A 22,496-nucleotide genomic window follows, 5' to 3' on the forward strand; every position below is an offset into this window, starting at 1 on the left:
AGAGAAAATCTTTCTTAAAAGAGCAACTAGATCTTACGTGGTATGAGACAGTGGATGAAAAATAATATTATTCTAAGTCACTATAAGGGAAGACTATCTATACATGACAATATTATCAATACGGAGAATTCTCATGAGAAAGAAAACAAGGAACAAGGTCAGATTTTAAGATCATAAGCCGTAAAAGGTATATATTTAAAGATGCAGAAGTTACTGAGGATGATGGGTCTAAATAAATAAAAATAGAAGAACATAGAAAGGAGAATCATTAAGGGAATTAAAAAAAGCTAAAATTTTATATGAAAATGAACTGAAGACAGGTGGAAAAGAACTTTATTTTAAGAAAAGGAGATCTTCGTTTTAAAGTGCTAAATTTTACCTAATTACATTCTAAAAAAGACTAGATGCCACACTTGTTCCAAGCTATGTGACTAAGCTTTGTGATTCTATGGTACACATCAACTTCAATCAGCCGTGAAAACTTTAATGAGAACCCTAGCTCAGAAACAAGTAGTTTTTCAGAGGATGATGCAAATTCAAATAGAAGAAGTATAAACTACACAAAGCAATCATCTTAGAAACAAAGAATTCTGCAAACATCAACAGGTGCAAATCATGCATGATGGTGTGGAATCACATTGAAAAAATAAATTATCTTCTGGAAAAGAAAGAAAAGAAAGAAAAGAAAAGAAATATGACCAGGATGACCGAGACCCAGGGGTTAGCAGTATTTGAGCAGAAGAATTATGGGAAGATTTTCTTCTACTTAGTTTTCTGTAATTGCAAAAGTATTTCTAACGAACACATTCTTCCGTGGCTAAAAGAAATCAAATACTTTTAAAAGAGAAAGATATCCTTCAGCAGGCAACTGCCGCTAACTGTCCCAATCCATGTCCCCATACTATCTGATGGAGGGTCCGGAGGCAAGCTCAGGTGATGGGGGACAGAGCTGGAGGGAGAAGTTCTCAATCTAGGAATAAAAGCATGTATCAAAACCAGGAAGAGGGCCCAATGCATAAAAGTGTCAGGCAGTGTGGAAGAACACAATGTGCCAGGAACAGCAATACCCATGCTGGGGCACAGAATGTGAGCAAGAAGAAGAATGATGGAAGACAAGGCCAAGACAAGCTCAGGGGTCTGGCGTGAAGGATTCAAGGTGATGGGCAGAGGTCTCTCAGAATCAACTGCCTGTCAATTGCACTGTGGCATTCTCAAGACAGTCACAGATTGCTGTACTAATTGTTACAGCCACTATGGAGAACAGTATGGAGGTTCCTAAAAAAACTAAAAATAGAGCTACCATACAATCTAGCAATCCCACTCCTGGGCATATATCTGGAGAAAACCATACTTTGAAAAGATACATGCACCCCAATGTTCACTGCAATAGCCAGGACATGGAAGCAACCTAAATGTCCATCAACAGATGAATGGATAAAGAAGATGTGGTGTATACATATATATATACACATATATATATATATACCCACACAATGGAATATTACTCAGTCATAAAAAAGAATGAAACAATGCCATTTGCAGCAACGTGGATGGTCTTAGAGAATATCATGCTAAGTGAAGTAAGTCAGACATAGACAAGTATCATACGATATCGCTTATATATGGAATCTGAAAAAAAAAGATACAAATAAACTTATTTACAAAATAGAAATAGACCCACAGACATAGAATATACTCTTACAGTTACCAAAGGGGAAGTGGGGTGGGGAGGAATAAATTAGGAGTTTGGGATTAACAGATACACACTACTATATATGAAATAGATAACCAACAAGGACCAACTGTATAGCACAGGGAACTACACTCAATATATTATAATAACCTATAAGGGAAAAGAGTCTGAAAAAGAATATATATATAAAAGGAATATATATACATAAGGAATATATATGTAATATATGTGTATATATGTATTTTATATGTATGATCTATATATATAAATAACCAAATCACTTTGCTGTACACCTGAAACTAACACAACATTGTAAACCAACTATACTTCAATAAAAAAATTTTAAAAAGCACAAAGGGACAAAATCCTGGTAGGATAATCCAGAAGTTTCTCCGTATCTTGGGAAAACTGCTCCTTAAGTTTCTTTCTGTTTTCCTCACACTGGTCAGGAGGTTAATTATTAATTCAAAGGCTCATTTTTTTAAAAAAATCCCAAGATAATAATGACATGTAACTTCTATTTGCCCTACAAAATCTGTATCCATTTTTTTCATGAAGGAGACTAAAAATATCAAAATCATAATGATAAAGAGTTAATGGGGGCTTCCCTGGCAGCACAGTGGTTGAGAATCTGCCTGCCAATGCAGGGGACACAGGTTCGAGCCCTGGTCTGGGAAGATCCCACATGCCGCGGAGCAACTAGGCCCGTGAGCCACACCTACTGAGCCTGCGCGTCTGGAGCCTGTGCTCCGCAACAAGAGAGGCTGCGATAGTGAGAGGCCCGCGCACTGCGATGAAGAGTGGCCCCCGCTTGCCGCAACTAGAGAAAGCCCTCGCACAGAAACGAAGACCCAACACAGTCATAAATAAATAATAAATAAAGAGTTAATGATGACTCTGTTTCTGAATCCATGTTCTATGAATGGTTCATCCCATTTGATAGTGTCTCGGAATCTCATGCATTACTATGGAACTTCATAGTTTACAAGGCTCCTTCTAGTTCATGACCACATTGAAATTATTCCTCTCAACAAAGTTGTGAGAGGGACTTCCCTAGTGGTGCCGTGGTTAAGAATCTGCCTGCCAATGCAGGGGACAATGGTTCGAGCCCTGGTCTGGGAAGATCCCACATGCTGAGAAGCAACGAAGCCCATGCACCACAACTACTGAACCTGCGCTCTAGAGCCCGTGAGACACAACTACTGAGCCCGCGTACCACAACTACTGAAGCCTGCACGCCTAGAGCCTGTGCTCCACAACAAAAGGAGCCACTGCAATGAGAAGCCCGCACACCACAACGAAGAGTAGCCCCGCTCGCAGCAACTAAAGAAAGCCCACGCGCAGCAACGAAGACCCAATGCAGTCAAAAATAAATAATTAAAAAAAAATGTTGTTAGAGAGGCCTTGCTGTGTCCATTTTACAGGTAAAGGGACTGAGGGCTGTGACATGAAAGGGGGCGTGTCCACCATGGAAATGCGTTGAACCTGATCAGTTCTGAATTTAAATTGTGACTCTGCTACTTAGCTGGGTAAACTACTTAATCTCTTTGAACCTCATATTCTTAATGTTTGACAAGAGATGGTGAGTATGCCTCACAGGGTTTTGTAAACATTTCAATGAGGTTTTAGCCCATGATAGCAGGGCTATGGCAGCAGTGACTGTTCAAGGGGCAGAGCTCAGGTTGGAATGCATTTAATTCTTAAACTAAGGCAGCGTTCTCTCTCCTTTGCTACAACACAGATACGTCCACAAGGATAGGGTGGAGGGCCATGTAGGACTGCATTTGTCAGGTCTCTAAGAGACTTGGCCTGGCTCCCATGCTTCAGGCTTGTGTTGTTCTACCACGTTTCAGGAGACACTGTCATTATTTCAATAGAAATCGTCACACCACATTATATGAGGGGATAGGGTTATAGATTTTGTTGTAGATTTTGGATTACCAGGAATAAGCACTGATAATTGAGGCAGAAATATTTTTGGCTTGCTAAATGTGATTTCACAGATTTTTAGAAAGGAAAAAGCATGTTTTCATGTAAGTTTATCATTAGGTCTTTTAAAAGAGGAAAATCTCTGAATGTACTCCATTGTTAAATTCTCCCACAATAGCATAACCTTGATGCTGAAATCATCTATTTCAAGAATGTGTTAGATTATGAAATAAACACTGTAGGGGCAAGGATGTCAGAACTCCTTTATGTTCTCAGCACTAGGAACAGAACACTTTGGGCTCCTACCCATCTCAAAGTAGGTGTCTGTTCATTTTCCTTGGATCAATATTGAATCTCAAATAAAAATACAGCTGAACGGACCCTTCGCAGGACGAGGTTGTACACGAGCGTGTCTAGCACAAAGTTAAAAGTATGAAAGACTTTCTTTAATCTCCATGCGAGGCTCTTTTCCTTCTTCCCTCCGTACTCTTCCCTTTGCAGGTAAAGGTTGTTTTACAATATGGGGAAGATCTTTTGAGGCCAAAGGATTATTATTTATTTCTCATTAATTAAAGTGGCAGAATCAGAGGACCAGCTTCTCCTTTGAAGTGAATCAGCTCTTTTAAGTTAGATCAGATTTCACATCAATGAAAGCCACCATCATTGAGCAGACCTGTGGAAGTTCACCTCTTCTTTAAAACTGTTTAAGGGTTTGGCTGACACGTGAGCAATTTTCTTAAGGGAGGGAATTTCCTAGTTTGTCTTTTATTTTAAGAATTCCTTGTGGGATGTTGGAGTGGAATTCACATTTTCAGTCCTCCACTCATTAGGCAAGTACTATTTCTCCATGTTTAAATTCAGCAAAAACCAAAAACAATAAAAACCAAACAATCCCTTTCCTCATGGAAGGGCTTTTTTATTCAGGGTAATAAATAGCACTGTCATATTTGACTCAACATTTTCAAAGTTCTCATTAGGAAACGTTGAATGCTTTGGGGTTAGTTGTCAGATTTCTTGTTCTCATTTTTGGCTCTTTTATCATACTACATGTCAAATCATAAAGATTACATTTGCATTTTCCACCAGCATCACGGAACAATGAAGGGGTACTTGGACTGCTGCTGTGTGCAGAGGTCCTTCTGAGCCCGGACTGGCTTCCTCCATCAGGGGATTAAGTTCTTTTCACATTAAGAATATTGCTCAGATGCAGTGCTACAAAGCAGGTGAAGTAGTGGTTTCTAGAGTATAGTTCCATGGTTTTTTTACTCCTTCTCTTATGGCTAACAAGATACCTGCTTTTATTTCTGAAAGAGGCATTCAATACACCCACTCCTTCCTCTAGGAAAGACTACTTGGGTCCTTTCCTCTAGGCATAAACCCTACTGTAGAAGACTGGTTACTCCCTTGCTTGTTCTGAGTGCTCGGACCTCTGACGCCATTCAGACCTGGCCTTTCCCAGTTTTCCAGTCTCTCCTCTCCTCAAGAAATGATGCCCTGGGGCCTTTCCCACCTCGGCACTCATTAACTCACAGAACATTTGCGTGATTAAAGTCATCTAACAGTGGTGCTGCTGTGCCTTATTTTCTCCTTTCAAACCATGCCTGTGGCTCTTAAATTTTTGAAAAGCCATTTACTGATTCCAAACACATTCTCCTTAATCTTCAATGGGGCAAAATGTTTAAAATCTTCAGACTGTATTGACGTTTGTGATACAGACAAAATGATCTGCTACCTTGTCTTCTCTCTATTCACAGCGGTCCTGTTAACATCCATCTTCTGCTTCCTGTGAAACCAAATACTGGGGAGAAAGTTTGGTCCAAGGAAGGTTACTACTGCAAGTAGACTGTATCCGCAGCTTCTGGGAAACAAATCGCAGGGCAAGTGATGCCATGTTCATGGTTCTGAGAGATTGCAGGGGAGGTATGCTGAGGTCAAGGGGAAGGAAAAGTCAAGTTCGTCTCATACATCCCAAACAGACATACAGGGATTCCAGGATCAGCAGAGTTCCTCAGTGTTTTTGCCAACATCACAGCAGCAATAGACTGAGAAGAGAACTTTGTGCGTGTGAGTGACAGAGAGCTAGAGAGCAATTTTAATTGCTGGACTCTTTGGACTGGTCCAATGCCTAATTTCCTGAATTCTTCACTAAAGACTGCTTGTCTTTTGAGGGCAAAACAAACCATTCCAAGCACTGACTGGGAGCGAACATAAATCTGTACATTCTTTCAGGTTTCCAGGTGCAGTATAATTATAAATAAGGACTGGTTGAACCAAGGTGACCCTAATTATCTTTATTAAAAACACAGATGGGAGGCAACAGAAGCTAGTGTATAAGAAAAGCCTATTCTTAGGTCAGAACTATGTTTAAAGATAAACTAGGGAGTTAGAAAATTCCATTCTTTGTACATTCTCTTGTATTTAATTTTTTTTCACAGCTTATCTTAAACCTCTCCTGCTCTAATTCAGAAATTATTATGGTGTAGTGGTTAAGGCTCTAGTACCGACTAGAATTTAGGTTCCATGTCCTCCACTTACTAATTGTGGAATATTGGGCAAGTTACTTAAACTTTCCAGGCCTCAATCTCTTCATCTGTATTATGGGAACAATAAAAGCTACCTGGTAGGGCTGTTGTGAGATTTCAAAAAGATAGTGCATCTGAAGTGCTTAGCTCAGGGCTTGGCAAGCAGTAAGCACTTAATAAGTACACTCCACTGTTGCTATTATTTAAGTTGGATGATTTTGTTGATTTCAGCCACAGTGAACCCACATGAACAGCTTCACCTTCAGAATCTGTGAGCTCCCCATCTCTTTTCTTTCCACCATCTCAGTTTCTTCTTGTCGTGACATTGGGAAACCTTAGCATGTTGTGGTTTGTAGCCCATCCAAGCCACTTCCATATCTCCTAATAGGTGAAGTACCAACACAATCCCTAGGGCATTTACTGCTTCCCAGCAAAGAAAATGTCTAATTAGAAACATTGAAGACTTTCCTTCCTAGAGCCAGATTCCTCCCCAAGGATTGTCTCAGCCAATTATGGCTGCAGGGAGTTTATTAGACATCTTGGGAAATAAAGTAACAACCACTGCATTTTACTTTGTTTTCCAGGAACATAAAATGGTCTACACTTCCTGCTTCGTTTGTGACACATGTAATGAGCACTCTGTATTTCCTTTTCTACAAACTGAGGTGCTCACCGGGTCTATAAAGCTTAGTTCGTTGCTGTCTTTCAAGGCCAAGCTGCGCAATGTTCCACACACTCAGAGGTGCTATATAATCATTCTAGAAATCACAAGGTGCCCACAAAGTCACGAGAATCTGCACACGGGTTGACCTTGCCCAAGGTGCATGACTTGAACGGAATGCCAAATTTTATAGAAAAATACTTTGGGAAATGGAGCCTTAAGTTATATGCCAGGTATTCAGGTTTCTGGGTTTTTATTTGCTTGTTTTTTGGCCGTGTTGCGGAACCTGCGGGGATCTTAGTTCCCCAACCAGGGATTGAACCTGGACACATGGCAGTGAAAGCGTCAAGTCCTAAAAACTGGACAGCCAGAGACTCCCTAGGTTTCTGGTTTTCATCTTGTTAGTAGGTAGGAACGCTGCCAAATGTTACTTTGTTTGGGATTATTTCATACTATATCCTATCAGTGTCACTCCATTGATTTTGGGGGAATCCCCATGAGCTGACCATGGGGCAGGTGCTAAGGGACACACATGCATAAATAAAGGTCCTTACAAGCAATGTCTTAATGTTCAAGTCATTTTGGCCAAGGCAGTCCTGCTGGCTCCTCCTAAATGGCAGTTCATCAGTTTCTGGGAGGTTGTGCTCTAGGGAATCACTCACTCATGGTACAGAGTTTGGGATCTCTAAATGAAATTCTCTGATCTTCAAAAGGAGGGAGGAAAAGGGAGGAAAAGAACTAAAACCTATTCAATTCCACTGTGCGTCTGACATTGTTTTAGAGACTTTTCAAATGTCACCTTATAACACATGAGGCACTTTATATGCCTCATAAGAACTCCTTTGAGGGAATTCTGTAATGCACTTGTATTCATCTTCCAGCATCCCTTCCATGCAGTAACCATCCCTTACACGTACCTTTATGCCTTTAGCCCTGGTGAGTTGTCAATTACTAAGCCCTAAGCCCGTGGACACTGAAATGGTTATTTGGTCCAGGCTAGACTGAGCAGATTTCTTCTGTGAGTTACACCTGCTAGAGGAGCAAAGATCTCTTTCTTTAGCCTGGCTCAGTAAGGGACAATTCTCTTGCCATTGTTGACAGGAATTCTCAGGATGAAATAACATCCAGAGAGAAGTAAAACTGAGAGATTGAGAAAGTACCAGAACTTTGAAATATTATTTGAGCTCCTGGTTCTAACCTTGCCTGAAACTGAACAGACTGCCATGGGTTTCCCACTTTCTTCCCCTGAATCCAGTTTGTTTATGTCACTTGTAACTATCAAAAGAGTCCTAGACAAATGAAAGAGCTATTATATTCATTTTACGAGTGACCACACCAAGGCTCAGATAAGAAAATTTTCTTGCCCCCGAAATGGCAAGGCTGACATTAAATCCAGGTCATTTTATCTCCAGAATTTGTGCTCTTTCTATCCTGATGCCTCCCTCGAAGGTCGGGAGGAGTTGTGGAACACTTTCCAGACATCTGAATTCTCCAAGTTTAATTATGTTTGCAAAACAGACCGAGGGTCTGCTGTGGATTTCACATTTGGTGTGAGCCAAAATGGGCCCAATCAGAAAAGCTTACTAACAAAAGGCTCTGGAACGGAACTAACCTGCTAGCACCACGTGACTCCTACTTCCTGCTGGGCACTTAGGTGAGCAGGGACGACACGGACCGGCAGAACGCTAAATCCCAGCTGAAAAACAAGTGGCTATGTTCTCAAGGACTCCTTCACACGATGAAAAATAGCTCAGGCCATCCCAGATGCAGACCAAGGATGTACGGAGATGTGGGACATGGACTTCGGAGGAAAGCAGGGTGTCCAATAGTTCCAAATCAGAGGAAATGTGACAGGGTTCTTGTTGGGGGCAGAGATACTGGGAAATATTAGCTGCAGTAGCTAGTCTAAGAATTGTCTGCAGCCCTGGAAACACTTAAGGTCACACTGGTCACTTCAGTCACTCCCCCACTCATTCATTCATGCATTCGTTCACTTTTGCAGCAAACATTTGTTACGCACCTATTGTGTGTCAGGCTTTCTGCTGAGCACTGGGAACTCAGCAATTAAGATGGGGTTCCTGCCTTCACGGTTTTACAGTTGGAGGCCACGTATGCCAGTCATTGGTGATTGTGTCTGTGCATGTGGTGTGTGTGTGTGTGTGTGTGTGTGTGTGTGTGTGAGAAAGAGAGAGAGAGAGGTAAAGAGAGACAGAGATCTGGAATGTTGATACTGAGGATTTCAGAACCACCATTTATGCCAGTAGAGGTATCTCCTTCTAAAATCCATCTACATGACAAATACGCCTAGAAGGAGGAAAGCCTTATCTAACTCATCTGTGTGAGCAGAAATTCTGATGGCTGGCAGAAAGCCTTGGGGTTGAGGACCAGGATGGCAGAGGTGGAAGGAGGAAGACTCAGCCCGAGGAGAAAAAGGGCTTCTGAAATGGGACCTGTGGAGGCTGTTGAAGACAGCTGTGCTTGCTCCTCTCCTGAGGCCCTACTTGAACAAGGCGGCCAGCTTGGGCCCAGGACAATTACTGGAACAGGGAGACAGCTGTCAGCCCTCGAGGGGTGACTAACTGCCGGTAACACTGCATGGAGCTTCGTGGATTATAAAAATCGTTCTCATGTACATTATCTCACCTGCTTTTTATAGCAACTTGGAGAGGCAGCTCTGATTCAAGTATTTTTTCAGTTGAGGAAAATGGGGATCACGGAAGGGAATTGACTTGCCTAAGCTCACCCAGCAGGAAACATGGCAGGCATGGAAGCTGAGCCCCAATCTTTTGGGTGCAAAGCTCATGCCTTCCAACTACCTGCAGACCTTACTTCTGCTTCAACCCAGGAGTCTCTGCGCATCAGAACCACGCAGAGGGGAAAAGAGGCTAATTAATAGTCAGAGAGCTATTCCGGTGGCACAGTTCCTATTTCAAGAATACTAGCCTGAGGGCAGTATGTCCCATCAGACTTTAAAAAGCATGATTGCTTTTTACTTAAGAATTTGGCTAATGAGCATTTCCTTGAAGAGAAGGGACTCAACTGAGATAACATGGAAAGTTCCCAGGGCAGAGCCACTCACATAGTAGGCACTCAACTGTCGCTGAATTCAAGATCTATACCCTGTCTCTCCAGCCATATTTCACAAGACTTTTTCCAGCAGTCACACTGATCTGTTTTAAATTGCTCCAGCACATGCAGTTATTATCATGATCCCAGTATAACAGATGAGTAAACAGAGACACAGAGAGGTTAAGTAATTTGCCTAGGGTCACACAGCAAGTCAGCAGGGCAGTGAGGATTCAAACTCAGGAAGTCCACCTTCATAGTCTAGGTTTCAGCCCTGTACCTTCTTCAAGGCATAAAGTGAATGAAGAGGAAAGAACATTCCAGCATGAGGAAAGAACATGCATTTACCTCACAATGTTGTCATAAAGCTTTCATGAACTTATACATAAAAAAGCAATTAGAATAAGGCTGGCTGAATTAATGTTAGCCATCATCTTGCTCACGACATAGAGTTCACATCAAGAACCAGTTTCTCAGGGAACCTTCTCAGTTTCTGCTGTCTTGATCAGTTCCCCTCTTACAAAAGTCAGGCTACCCTTTAGAGCACTGATCTCAGTCTGTAAATATATACCCATTTGTGATTTGTTTCTTTCATTTTCTTCTGTTCCCCAATGCCCAACCCTTGCAAAAACAAAACAAACAAAACAAACAACAAGTCCCAACATAATAAGTATTTCTTGAATGAATGAGTGAGTGAATGAAACATTCCTTGCCGCCCTAGAGCCCTACATTTTTCTCCTCTGGGTGGGAGGAGAATATTCTTCTTTGTTTCCCTTCATGCCATCTCGGACTCTCACGCGTTTCCCACAGCTAATCTACATGGTGTTTACAGGTGCCTTCTGAAAACCGCCTACTCCCTGGTTTCTAAACTCAGCTAAGCTCTGTCTCTGAAATGTCAGCCTCTCCCGTTAAATCTTTTTCTCAAAAGCAGTGAGAAATTCAGACAAGGAAAGTTTTCAGTTCCTCTCCGCCTCGTGCCAACTGTATAATGACTCTGTGGGATTGAGTTTATTTCCAAATCTAGATCCACTCTGAGCACAATGGAGGCTTCTAAACTCATCCCAGTGGATCGCAAACCCACTTTTGACTTTTAAAACTTACAGATTTTTCTGGGTTTTGATGAGTGGCGAGTGGGAGCAGAAAGTTCCAGAAAACACAGTGGTGTCATTTCTGTTCATCCTGTCCTTTTCTCCTCTTGTCTCAGTGTGGTCCTTTAGAAACTGTACTCTCTTTCTGCTCCGTGATTGTACTCTTTAGAGACAAATACTTGCCTTGCCTTTCAAACAAGCTGTTTTATTTCTGGATGCTCATAAAATGAAGAGGTACAAATTCCTTCAAACACACCTTTTTGGCTTCCTTAACACAGAGGTTTTCTTAATAGCCTTCTTGTGTTCTTTGCTCCCTTAAACTTAGCATTTAAATTTTCTTTCTTCTGAAATCACCCAACTCACCAGCATGAGTAAATGTGAGTTTTAATCCTCACTTTGCTGTGTTACCTTGACTTTTTCATTTGTAAAACTGACGATACCTACATTACAGGTTAATTGTGAGCCTTGAAAATGAGATAATGAAGAATGGCTATCATCAAAAATACAAGAGATAACAAGTGCTGGAGAGGATGTGGAGAAAAGGGAACCCCTGTGCACATTGGTGGGAATGTAAATTGGTGCAGCCAGTGTAGAAAAACAGTATGGAGGTTCTTCAAAAAATTAAGACTAGAACTATCATATGATCCAACAGTTCCACTTCTGGGTATGTATTTGAAGAAAATGAAAACACTTAAAAAGATATGCATCCCGGGCTTCCCTGGTGGCGCAGTGGTTGCGAGTCCGCCTGCCGATGCAAGGGACACGGGTTCGCGCCCCGGTCCGGGAAGATCCCACATGCCGTGGAGCGGCTGGGCCCGTGAGCCATGGCCGCTGAGCCTGCGCGTCCGGAGCCTGTGCTCTGCAACGGGAGAGGCCACAACAGTGACAGGCCCGCGTACCGCAAAAAAAAAAAAAAAAAAAAAAAGATATGCATCCCCATGTTCATTGATGCATTATTTACAACAGCCAAGGTATCAAAACAACCCAAGTGTCCATTGATAGACAAGTGGAAAAAGAATATGTGGTATGTATGTATATACAACGAAGTATTATTCAGCCATAAAAAAAAGAATGAGATCTTGCCATTTGTGACGACACAGAGGACCTCGAGAGCATTATGCTAAGGAAAATACATCAGACAGAGAAAGACAAATACTGTATGATCTCACTTATACGTGCAATCTGAAAAAACAGAAACAATAAAACAATCTCACAGATACAGAGAATAGATTAGTGGTTGCCAGAGGTGGAGGTGGAGGGTAAAAGAAATGAGTGAAGGGGATCAAAGAGTACCAAAAAAAAGAGAGAGTGAATGTGTAGCAGAGCTGTAAACAGGGCATTTCCTGGTTTCTGCTGAAGCTCCAAAGCCAAGAACGATAGGTGGCAAGGACTCCCTCGTTCTAGATAGAGATGCTGGACCATCTAGGCAGGATTTTCCCCCAACTCTTCTGTGCCCTAAGCCTGTTTCCTCCTGCAGGGGTGCATTAAGAAGCATCCAAGAGGAGGACTCTCTCAGAAGAGCCACAGAGGAAAGAGCCACAGAGGGTACCGAACCCAGCTTCCAATAACACCAGGGATGTCACGGTCCTTCCTCCTCTCTCTCCACCCTGGAGGAAACAGAGGCTGCTGGGCGAGTAGGGGAGCATGAGAGGACAAACAAGTTGGAAGAATAACTATGAAACAGGCAGGGCCATCTCACCTATCCCATTGCTCACTACAGAATTCATGAGTCAGGCACATGCTGCCCAGGGAGAGCAGCTTTGAATGGGATGAGAAATTGACATCTAGATATTGGAACAGCCTGACAATTCAAGTACAGGTTTCTGCACTAATCACTTATCCACAACTTTGGGGGCCAGATAGATTTCAGAATTCAGAATTTCTTTTTTAATATTTAGAAAGGGTATATATTATTTATCCTGTTATCAGTGGGTGTAGGGCAGCATCCCATAATCAAACATGTCAATATTTCTGCAGCAAAATATACTGTTATCCACACCAGGTGGCAGTACATAATGACAGCAACTACCCTCCCATCAGTTTATGTCATGTTGTTTTGCTACCAAATGACTCTGTAGCAAACTTCAAAAAAGTTTTGATTTTTAGAGCTTTGAGGATTCTAAAATTGTAGATAAGGAATTGAAGAAAGTTTCCCCAAAGTGAAATGTTTATTGATGCTTGAAAGTGACCCGAGAAGCCAAAGAATCTGCCCAAAATATCCTCCAGGGGCAGGAAATCTAACAGTGGGAGTTGGAAAGAGAGTAGTGCAACAACCTTTCTGCTGGAATCCATCAGATTCCACTCATCCAGGTAATCGGTTCCTTCTATAAATATATATGTGCTTTGCCTCTGCATTTTTCACACAGCAGGTGAGCAATACATTTAGCTGGCCTCGTTTTTCCTTTACTTCTTCATAAATACTGGTAGATAGTCCAGATCCTTTCCCAGATGGGAAGCTTAATGAAGCTTGAGCTGCAGCATCTCACTTTGAGGGGACCTTTTCCAAGGATGCAGGGATGAGGCAGTAACTGGAGCACACCCCTGTCTCAGGGTCACCATCTGGACCTGGGGGCAGCTGGACTCCCAACACAAACCCCACAGATGCCACCCCCATCCTTCATGACTATCTGCCCCTGGGTGGGGGGCTCTTCAACAGTCTGGACTCGGAATTTGTCACCAAGAAGAATCAGCAGGATTGGCTTGTCTGCTCCCTCTTTGGGAGTTTGCTTACCCCACCTCTAGGACTTGGTGGGGGGCTGGGGCTGAGGAGGGAGTGCGGGGCACAGCAGGGGCAGACGCCATGGCGATGGACCAGCTACAACAGGCACTGAAGGGGGCCCTGTCCGGGGATCAAAGGGCTGGAATCCTTCTATGGCTTGGCCTCTGACACCCACCAAGAAATACTCCCTGAGCCGGAAACCACAGAGGAAGTGGTGGACGTATCATTACTGAAAACAAGTTGTAAAGCTGAAACTTCTCTATAAGGTAAGTAATCATTTTTTCAACAACTGTGCTAGAAGCCAGGATTATCTTTCCATTATCCCCATAGAGAATTGTATTACAAAATTGCTATATAAAATATGCAGCCAAATATGAAGAAAAAAGGACTATTGAAACATGCCAGGCAAAACTAAAACATTACTTATTTTCCTGGATTTTGTGAAGCTTATGATATATATATATATATATGTATATATATACATGTACATATATAAAGTTTATAATTTGGTATGCTTTCTTTTCTTATTCAAAATAACTATTCAGCTTCATACCTAATTTTGTACTTATATTTTATTCTATTATTAAGTTTTTCTTTTTTTTTTACAGAAGAACCCCAAACTGTACAAGTTTCACATCCTACAAACTGAAGACACTCGATTTCCCCCCTTATACTACTATTAACCTGAATCTTGCATTTTTATTTTGAGCATTTTCTACGCTGGTTGGGGGAGGGGAGATTGCCCGAAGGGGTGCTTGGGTATGGTGGAAGATTCAGCCTCTGAAATGCATGGACCTGCTACCCATAAGGAAGATCCAGCATGAGCCATGTGAGGTGGTCTGGAAGATGGAAAGATGTGCCCAAGTTCAGACCTTCAGAGAGAAGCTACTTGCCCTTGAAGAAGGATGGGAGGGGGACAGGCTGCTGCATGAGGTTGAATGGGCATGTCTCCTAACTCTTTCTGGAGAGGAAATGGATAAAACTCCAGAGATGGTAAACATGAAGGCTTAATAAGGATAATATAATATGTAGCAAATAATTAGTGGGGACTATTTCTGGAGACACTGTGAAGATAAATGAATATGGAGAGATGCTGGAAGCACATGTTTATTGCAATTTTTGAATTAAGTATGTGATTAGATTTATTCTAGGTAGTCTCACCCTTTACCTTTTCCCTCCTCGCTCCTCCTCTTAAGTGATAAAGGTTTCAAAAAAAACCACAGAATTTTCACTGAATTTTGTTGTAACTTGGAGAGAATGGGTAGGGGGCTAGGCCGAAAGAGAAGTGTTTTCTGGAAAGGTGGGTGTTGGGGGGTAGTTGCTGATAGGAGAAAATAAGCATGGGTTTGTTAGGTCTTTTGAGGAAAGAGAGAGAAGAATGAGGTTAGAGATCTAAAACTCACTCTTTGATTGGATGGCGGAAGGAGAGAAAAAGGGGCCATTGGAACAGACAAGGGCACTCCATCTCAACAGATAAGCGCTCTGAGGACCTGCCAGCGTCACCAGGCTCCTGAGGCGTCAGCCTCCATCACACAGGCTGCTTGCATAGGAAATGGACAGATGACAAAACTTTCCTTTCTGTGCGACCCAGGCGATGCACAGCAGTCCAAACAGTTTGGCATGTAAGTATAATGCTCATGGAGCGATCTATCACATGGTGTGGCGGCAGCTGAGCACGGTGGGCACAGATGGAATTTTCTGTCCAGAACCCCCTCTCTCATTTCCCCTGGAAACTCCCCACACCTGGTCCATAAATCTCCTTTGGGAAATTTCGTTGCCTTATATCACCTCATCCTTTTGGAAACTGCTGACTGCTCTAGGGGTGAGGATCTATGCCAAGCCAATCTAATCAAAGCCTTCCCAGCAACTTAAATAAAATCTGGAACTGACACTGACAGATCCTCTCAGACAGTGACAGTTGTATGACAGAAAGTCCAGGAAGTGCTGGGCCCTGTGTCTCATCTCACCGAGAAAGATTCTCTGCAGCCAGTGGGAATGAAGGCAACACTCTCACTGTACCTGGGATGTGAACCCGAATGAGAACCAGGTGGTATTTGGCCTCTGGTTCCAGCATGGTCCAGCTCTATGCCTCTGCTTCCTACACTTCGGTTCATCCACATTTCCTTGGAATCTATGAAGCAGTTAAGTCCCCCCTTTTGCCTGTACTAGTTCAAGCTGGGTTGGGTTACTTAATACCAAAGGAGTCCTAACATGCAGCTTAATTAAAACATTTGATTAGTTGAGCGCTGGGACCTCTTTACTACAACCCTGTTCACAAACAAAAACGTATTAGTTTGGTCTCCCACCTTAAAAAATAAAAGATACTGAACGTAATGTCTCTTTGATGATTTAATATCTCCTTGGTGCTATCAGTTATTTAGAGCAGCGAGGACAAAGGCGTGAGAAACACAGACATACTTTAGGAAACAGAAGAGATATTACTTAAAATAAACGTTAGAAAGGAGTTGTTTTCTTGAAGTGAGTTGTTCCATTCAGCAGGCATTTTTCAAGGGCTTACTCTATGCTGGGCACTGTTCTTAGCACTAGGGAGATTATCAATCAGCAGAGCAGACCAAAAGCCATTCCCTGGGAGAGCTTATATCCTAGCCTCTTCCTCCCACAGAAGTAAATCAGAAACCTTCTGGATAATGTAGAATGCCAGTTAGTTGTGTGCTAATTAATTTGGAAGCCTAGGCACCTCTGTCAATGGTCAACCACACGTTTCACAGAAGGCGGATGATGAAGAGTCCCCTCCACCCACTTTTCCCACCCAAGATAATGTGGCAAGAAATAGTTCCTTACGTTCTATCAAGGAGGAACATACCATTGTACCATTTCTTGCCTCTGCTAAATTGGGCTCCACTTCATCAAACAATTACACTGTTAAAACTTATTATCTCCCACCTCCTTTGGTCTCTGGTGCTTTCTGAAGCATATTTTTACCTGTGTCACTGACACCACTATCATAGGCCAGTGAAAGCCTACCTGGCGAATGGCAAATATAACCTGTGCCAGGTAGGGAGTATGTGCATCAACAGTACTCTTGGCTCCCCTTTGTGCAATTTCTTTCCTTGGGTCCAATCTGGAAGTCATTCCATTTGTCAAAAGGCCAGTGGGTGATGAAACAACTCTCCCACCGCTGAAGCACCAGGGCAACACATAGAGGGAGAGAAGAGAGGAGACAGAAAGCCACAGCACCCAGACCATGTCGAAAATGGCCCTTCCTGGTTAAAAACTAGCGGGTGCAGGCAGTTTTCCGAACGTTTTGAGGAAGCAGCTTTTCTTCACCATGGAGTTAGAAGGACTCGTTTTAAGTGTGAGATGTGATGGGTTGGAGTTTAAGCCTTTGAATTATCTGCAATTAGCCATAAAAGCCCTGATAGAAGAGAGCAACATCTTTGTGCAGACAGACATGCCCTGGGACAAAAGCTACAGAGGAAACATGGAAAAAAGCAGGAAGAAGGCATCCCATGGAGACCTTCTGGTCCAAAGAGACCAGAAATCCACCTGGTGCTAGAATAGACACCATTTTCTTTGACACTGTTGATTAAAGTGTATGCTTGTGTTTGGAACAAAAGTTTTGTTGATTTTAAACCAGTGTGTTAGAGAGGAAATTGGATATTAATATCAGAACCACATGTGTAGTATTTGTAGCTTTTTTGCATATAACATGTATCATAACTGCAGGGGAAACTGTATGGATTCATTCCACAGAGGACATTCAAGTAATCTCTCTTTTGTCTCTTCATATCAGTTTTAAAGTGAGCCTTTTTACCAGCTGAAAGACAAATACACTTCATTGTTTTCTCATTGTATAAAATTGCAGAATTCATGAAAGCACTACAAAAGAAAAATCACATTTTAAAAAACCAGCGACTCTTATCCCATTGTGGAGGAATAACCACTATTAAATATTTGGTGTGTATTCTTTCGGTCTTTGTTTCTATGTGTTTTTGTTTCTTCTTAGTGATCACATTGCAATACTGAATTGTAACCTTTCCTTTTTCTACCTCGGTACCGTGTAATGAAGATTTCCCCCACAGCATTAATATTTCAGATGATTCCAGCTTTAACAAAGCTGCTTCAGTTCCCTGTAACTAAATTTGTGTCTCATATTCAGGGTAATTTCCTCAATGAATTGCTAAGTCAAAAGACGTGCCAGTTTTAAAGATTTTTGATAAATATTGCCTATGTGTCCTCCAAAGGGTTTGTGTTGTGCCTACCAGCTTACTCTCCCAGCAGCAATGTATGAAAGGGACTCTTTCTCCTTCTAATACTAGGAATCATCCACTTTTTACCAACTACTCAGGAGGAAAGTAGTTGCTCACTGGTTAAATGCAAATTTCTTTGAATCCTTGTAAAGATTTTCCCATGGGTTCATTGTCCTTTAGCATTTCTTTTTTGTGTGTTGTATTACCTCTTTACATTTTTTCATAATATTCTCAAATTATCTTGTATAGTAATCTTATAATTGTTTCTTATTACATAAATTGTCCATTCACATTTTAATTTATACATAAATTGTAAATTAATATATATGTATTATATATAAATGTATTGTTTATATTTATATGTATATATCATTATTTTTTTATGTAATCAACTTTATTGACTTTTTCCATTGTGAATTTTGCTTTTATGATACTTAGACAAATATTCACATTCTCCCTAGTTGTTTTATAGTTTCTTTTACTTTTTTTTCTTTTTTCTTTAATTCTTGGTTTTTACTCTTTAACCATTAATATTTTATTTTAGTGTGTGGCATAACTCTTTGGATGCAACTACTGATATTTTTCTAAATAGTTTTCCAGTTTCCCATCTCCACCTATTATGTAGTTTATCTTTCTCCATTGATCTAAAAGGCCCTCTTGTCAGTGTTTCATCTAAGAATAAAGATTTAGAATGTCTATAGTCAAGTCTTTAAAGAGTTTCTCAGTAAAATTTGTACTTTTCTTCACCTACACCCTGTACCTTACTTGTGTAGTTTATTCCTAATTATTTCACATATGTATTACTATTGGGAAGGAAATTTCTTCCCATCATGTTTTCTTACTCAGTATTTTTCAAGATGTCCTCTGAGGAGCAGGAGTCCTAAGAAATGATCTGGAAATTTTCCACAGTCTGAACAGTTAAGGAAAAACTTCTCAAAGCCTATGTATATTTGGCTGGTGAAACTTCAAGAGGAAGCCAAAGTATGAAATGTTTCCTAAATGCATTTGGTGTAGAATCTTAATTTTGAGGAGCATTTGTAGATTTCAGAGGGACAACTATTTTAGAAAACACACTCTAGGAAATTTTGCTCAACAGTGTTATTATGTATGATTTCTGCCTATTACTTTGAGCCAGATATTGATAATATTAACAAAGTGTCTTCCTATTTCTAGGTAGACCTTTGTTGGCATGTATCTAGATGATTATATGATTTTTTTCCCCTCTTTTGAACTACCAATGTAGTGGACTAAACGGTAGAAGTCTTAACATTAAACTAACCCCAAACCCCTATAGGAAAAAAAACCCCTATTTGATTCACCAATTTATTATGCTTTTAATATAGTGCTGGACCCAACATATTAATATTTTACTTCGCTTCTTGCATCCCTATTTATAAATTAAATTGGAGTAAATTTTCTCCTATCTTCCCTGTTTCTCTTTCCTTCTACCTTCCTTCCCTCCTCCTCCATCCCTTCCTTCTTTCCTGCCTTCCTTTCTCTGTCATGTTTTAGCGTCAGAGTTAGGCTAGCTTTATAAAATGATTTGAATAGCTTTCCATATTTTATATGCTCCCAACATGGAGATTCTTAGAAACTTTAAAAGAACTTTTCTATAAAGTCAATTGCCAAGTGTTTTTTTAATTTAAAAAATCTATGTTAACTTTTAAAAGGGGGTTCCTGATGATATGACTGCTTAGGTTTCATACTTCCAGACCTAATTTTTAGTAGCTTATATATTCCTTAAAAAACATCTGTTTCATGTAGACTTTCAAATATGCCCACACAGAAATTTATAAAACATTCTTTTTATTATTAAAAATACCTCTTGGGCTTCCCTGGTGGTGCGGTGGTTGAGGGTCTGCCTGCTAATGCAGGGGACATGGGTTCGAGCCCTGGTCCGGGAGGATCCCACATGCCGCGGAGCGGCTGGGCCCGTGAGCCACAACTGCTGAGCCTGCGCGTCTGGAGCCTGTGCTCCGCAACAAGCGAGGCTGCGATAGTGAGAGGCCCGCGCACCGCGATGAAGAGTGGCCCCCGCTTGCCACAACTAGAGAAAGCCCTCGCATGGAAACGAAGACCCAACACAGCAAAAATAAAAATAAATAAATTATTTTAAAAAATACCTCTTAACCCTATCTTTATACATTTATTATCGTTTTCTCTAGTTTTCTCCCCAAAGGACCAACTCTTTTTCATTCTATAGTTTTCTTCTTTCTAAATCATTAATTTCTTCTTTAAAAAAAAATAATTCCTGTGGGAACTCTCTTTAGGTTTGTTTTCACCCCCATCTCCCTATGTAAAGGCTTAATTCATTTATTTTAATTTTAAATAAAAATAGAAATGAAAAAGAATGAAAAGCTATAGTTTTTGTTTGACTATGATTTGACTAAACCTTGTAAGTTTTGATAATAAATGCAGGATACTGGTGAAAAATGCAAATCCTGCAGCTAGATTGTTTTATCTGAAATCCATCTCCATCACTTATTCTCTGTGTGGCCTTGAGAAAGTTACTTGACCTCTCTGTGCCTCAGTTTGTTTATATGTAAAAGGAAAATAATAATACTTCAGGATTTTTGAGAGAATTATGAGATAATATATGCAAAATAATTATAATAGTGACTGACACAGTAAATATTGAATAAATATTATGTTACCTTTTTATTTTTTTAACAATTTGTACTTTTACTCTGAATCCTATTTACTTCAGTTATTAGGTCTCTAATAATTTTTATTAATTGCTAGTTTTTTTGTTCTACACCTCAAGAATTTAGCCTATAAAATTTATGGCAATGTAGCTTTTTTTTTTGCGGTACGTGGGCCTCTCACTGTTGTGGCCTCTCCCGTTGCGGAGTACAGGCTCCGGACGCGCAGGCTCAGCGGCCATGGCTCACGGGCCCAGCCGCTCCACGGCATGTGGGATCTTCCCGGACCGGGGCACGAACCCGCGTCCCCTGCATCGGCAGGCGGACTCTCAACCACTGCGCCACCAGGGAAGCCCGGCAATGTAGCTTTTGAGGTAGATGGATGAAGGAGGAAGCGAATTACATTTATTGAACGTTGCGAGACATTGTGTCGATGGGGCTGGTTGTTTTCAGAGCTCTAACACGGGAATGCAGAAATCTGATCTATGTTGGTCTGTTATCCAATCCTGCAATTCCTCCACTATGATGCTATACTTAAGTTTCATATTACGTGTTTTATCTTTGGAGTGCAAATGCACGCCCATATGTTCACCATCTTCCTGGGTTTGCACACCTGCTTGGCTCTCTTCCAGAAACTAGTTTTCAGAAAACAGGAGAAAGACACTGTGGAACTACTCAGGTACTAAACAGATATTCCTAATATTCCTAGATTCATTTATGAAAGAGGAAATGGCTTTCTCACAGGGCTTTTAAGCAACTTAACAAAGAAGAGGACCTCGCCTCTAAAGCTAATTCCAGGATGAATTTCTCATGAAAAACCTAAAACGGGATGAAGGACAACCGAATGAGACGTGGTGAACACTTAGCACCCGTTTCACTGAAGAGCTGGCCAAAATGGTCTGATCTGATGTGTGCTGCAAGGTCTTTCTGAGCTAAAATATCCTTTTTATTGGCTTCCTCGATTCCTTTCCTGAAGGTGCCAGTTCTCAATCTTAGCTGCTCATTTTTAACCACCTGGGGAATTTAAAAAAATATATGGAGGCTGGGTCTCACGCCAGGCAGATGAATCAGAGTCTCAGTAGAGCAGGGACCTTGGGCATTTTTTAAGTGACCTTCAGATGATTCTAGTCTGTAGCCATGGTTGAGAGCCACTGGATAAAGACATTCTTTCCCAAGTCCAAAACAAAAATGGCAGATTTCAATCTTAGCGATTAGCTTTGAGTCATCTTCCAGTTTAGCAGAGAACAGAATAGGCTACGGGACAGATACCTTTCGGGAGGATTTAGAAGAAGCTTGGAGTTTGGAGACTTGGCCAGAAGGATATAACTGGACAGGTGAAGTTGTAAGAGACATTGGGCAGCTACCGCTAAGGTAGGAACTTGGGGGACATGGGGAAGGACGTGGGGTGGGGAAATGTAAAGGGCACAGATGGAGGAAGCCAAGCAGAGGAGAAAGGGAGCATCTCTGAAGGGCTGAAAATGCACAGGACGCCGCGCTGAAACAATATGCTTCCTAAGGTCACTCACTTCTCACGACCACCCTCTAAAACAGGAGTTATTTCCCCCAAGTTAAAAATGAGGCAGTTGAGACTTAGATTTTTTAAGCAACTTTCCACTAATGCATTTGGCAAGATGGCTTTGAATCCGTGCTCGTTCCTCTACCCACAAGTTTCTCTAACGTGGTGCCAGGGACCCTACTCTCCTCAGACCTCCTGAAACTGAATCTTGAGTCCAGGAATGGGAATTGTAACAAGTCCTCAGGTGTGATAGTTATACCCCTAAATGCTTGAGGCCTGGTATCTCACACACCAGCTCTTCATAAATGTTAATGACTCTCTCAGGGATCGTGTGAAAATGCAGATTGTGACTCAGTGGGACTAGGGAGGGGCCTGAGATTCTGCATCTCCAACAAGCTTTTGGGCGATGCATAAGCTGCTGATCCCTGGGCCACACTTTGAGTAACGAC

This window comes from Lagenorhynchus albirostris, chromosome 7 (assembly GCF_949774975.1).
Source record: "Lagenorhynchus albirostris chromosome 7, mLagAlb1.1, whole genome shotgun sequence".
Classification (NCBI taxonomy): Eukaryota; Metazoa; Chordata; class Mammalia; order Artiodactyla; family Delphinidae; genus Lagenorhynchus; species Lagenorhynchus albirostris.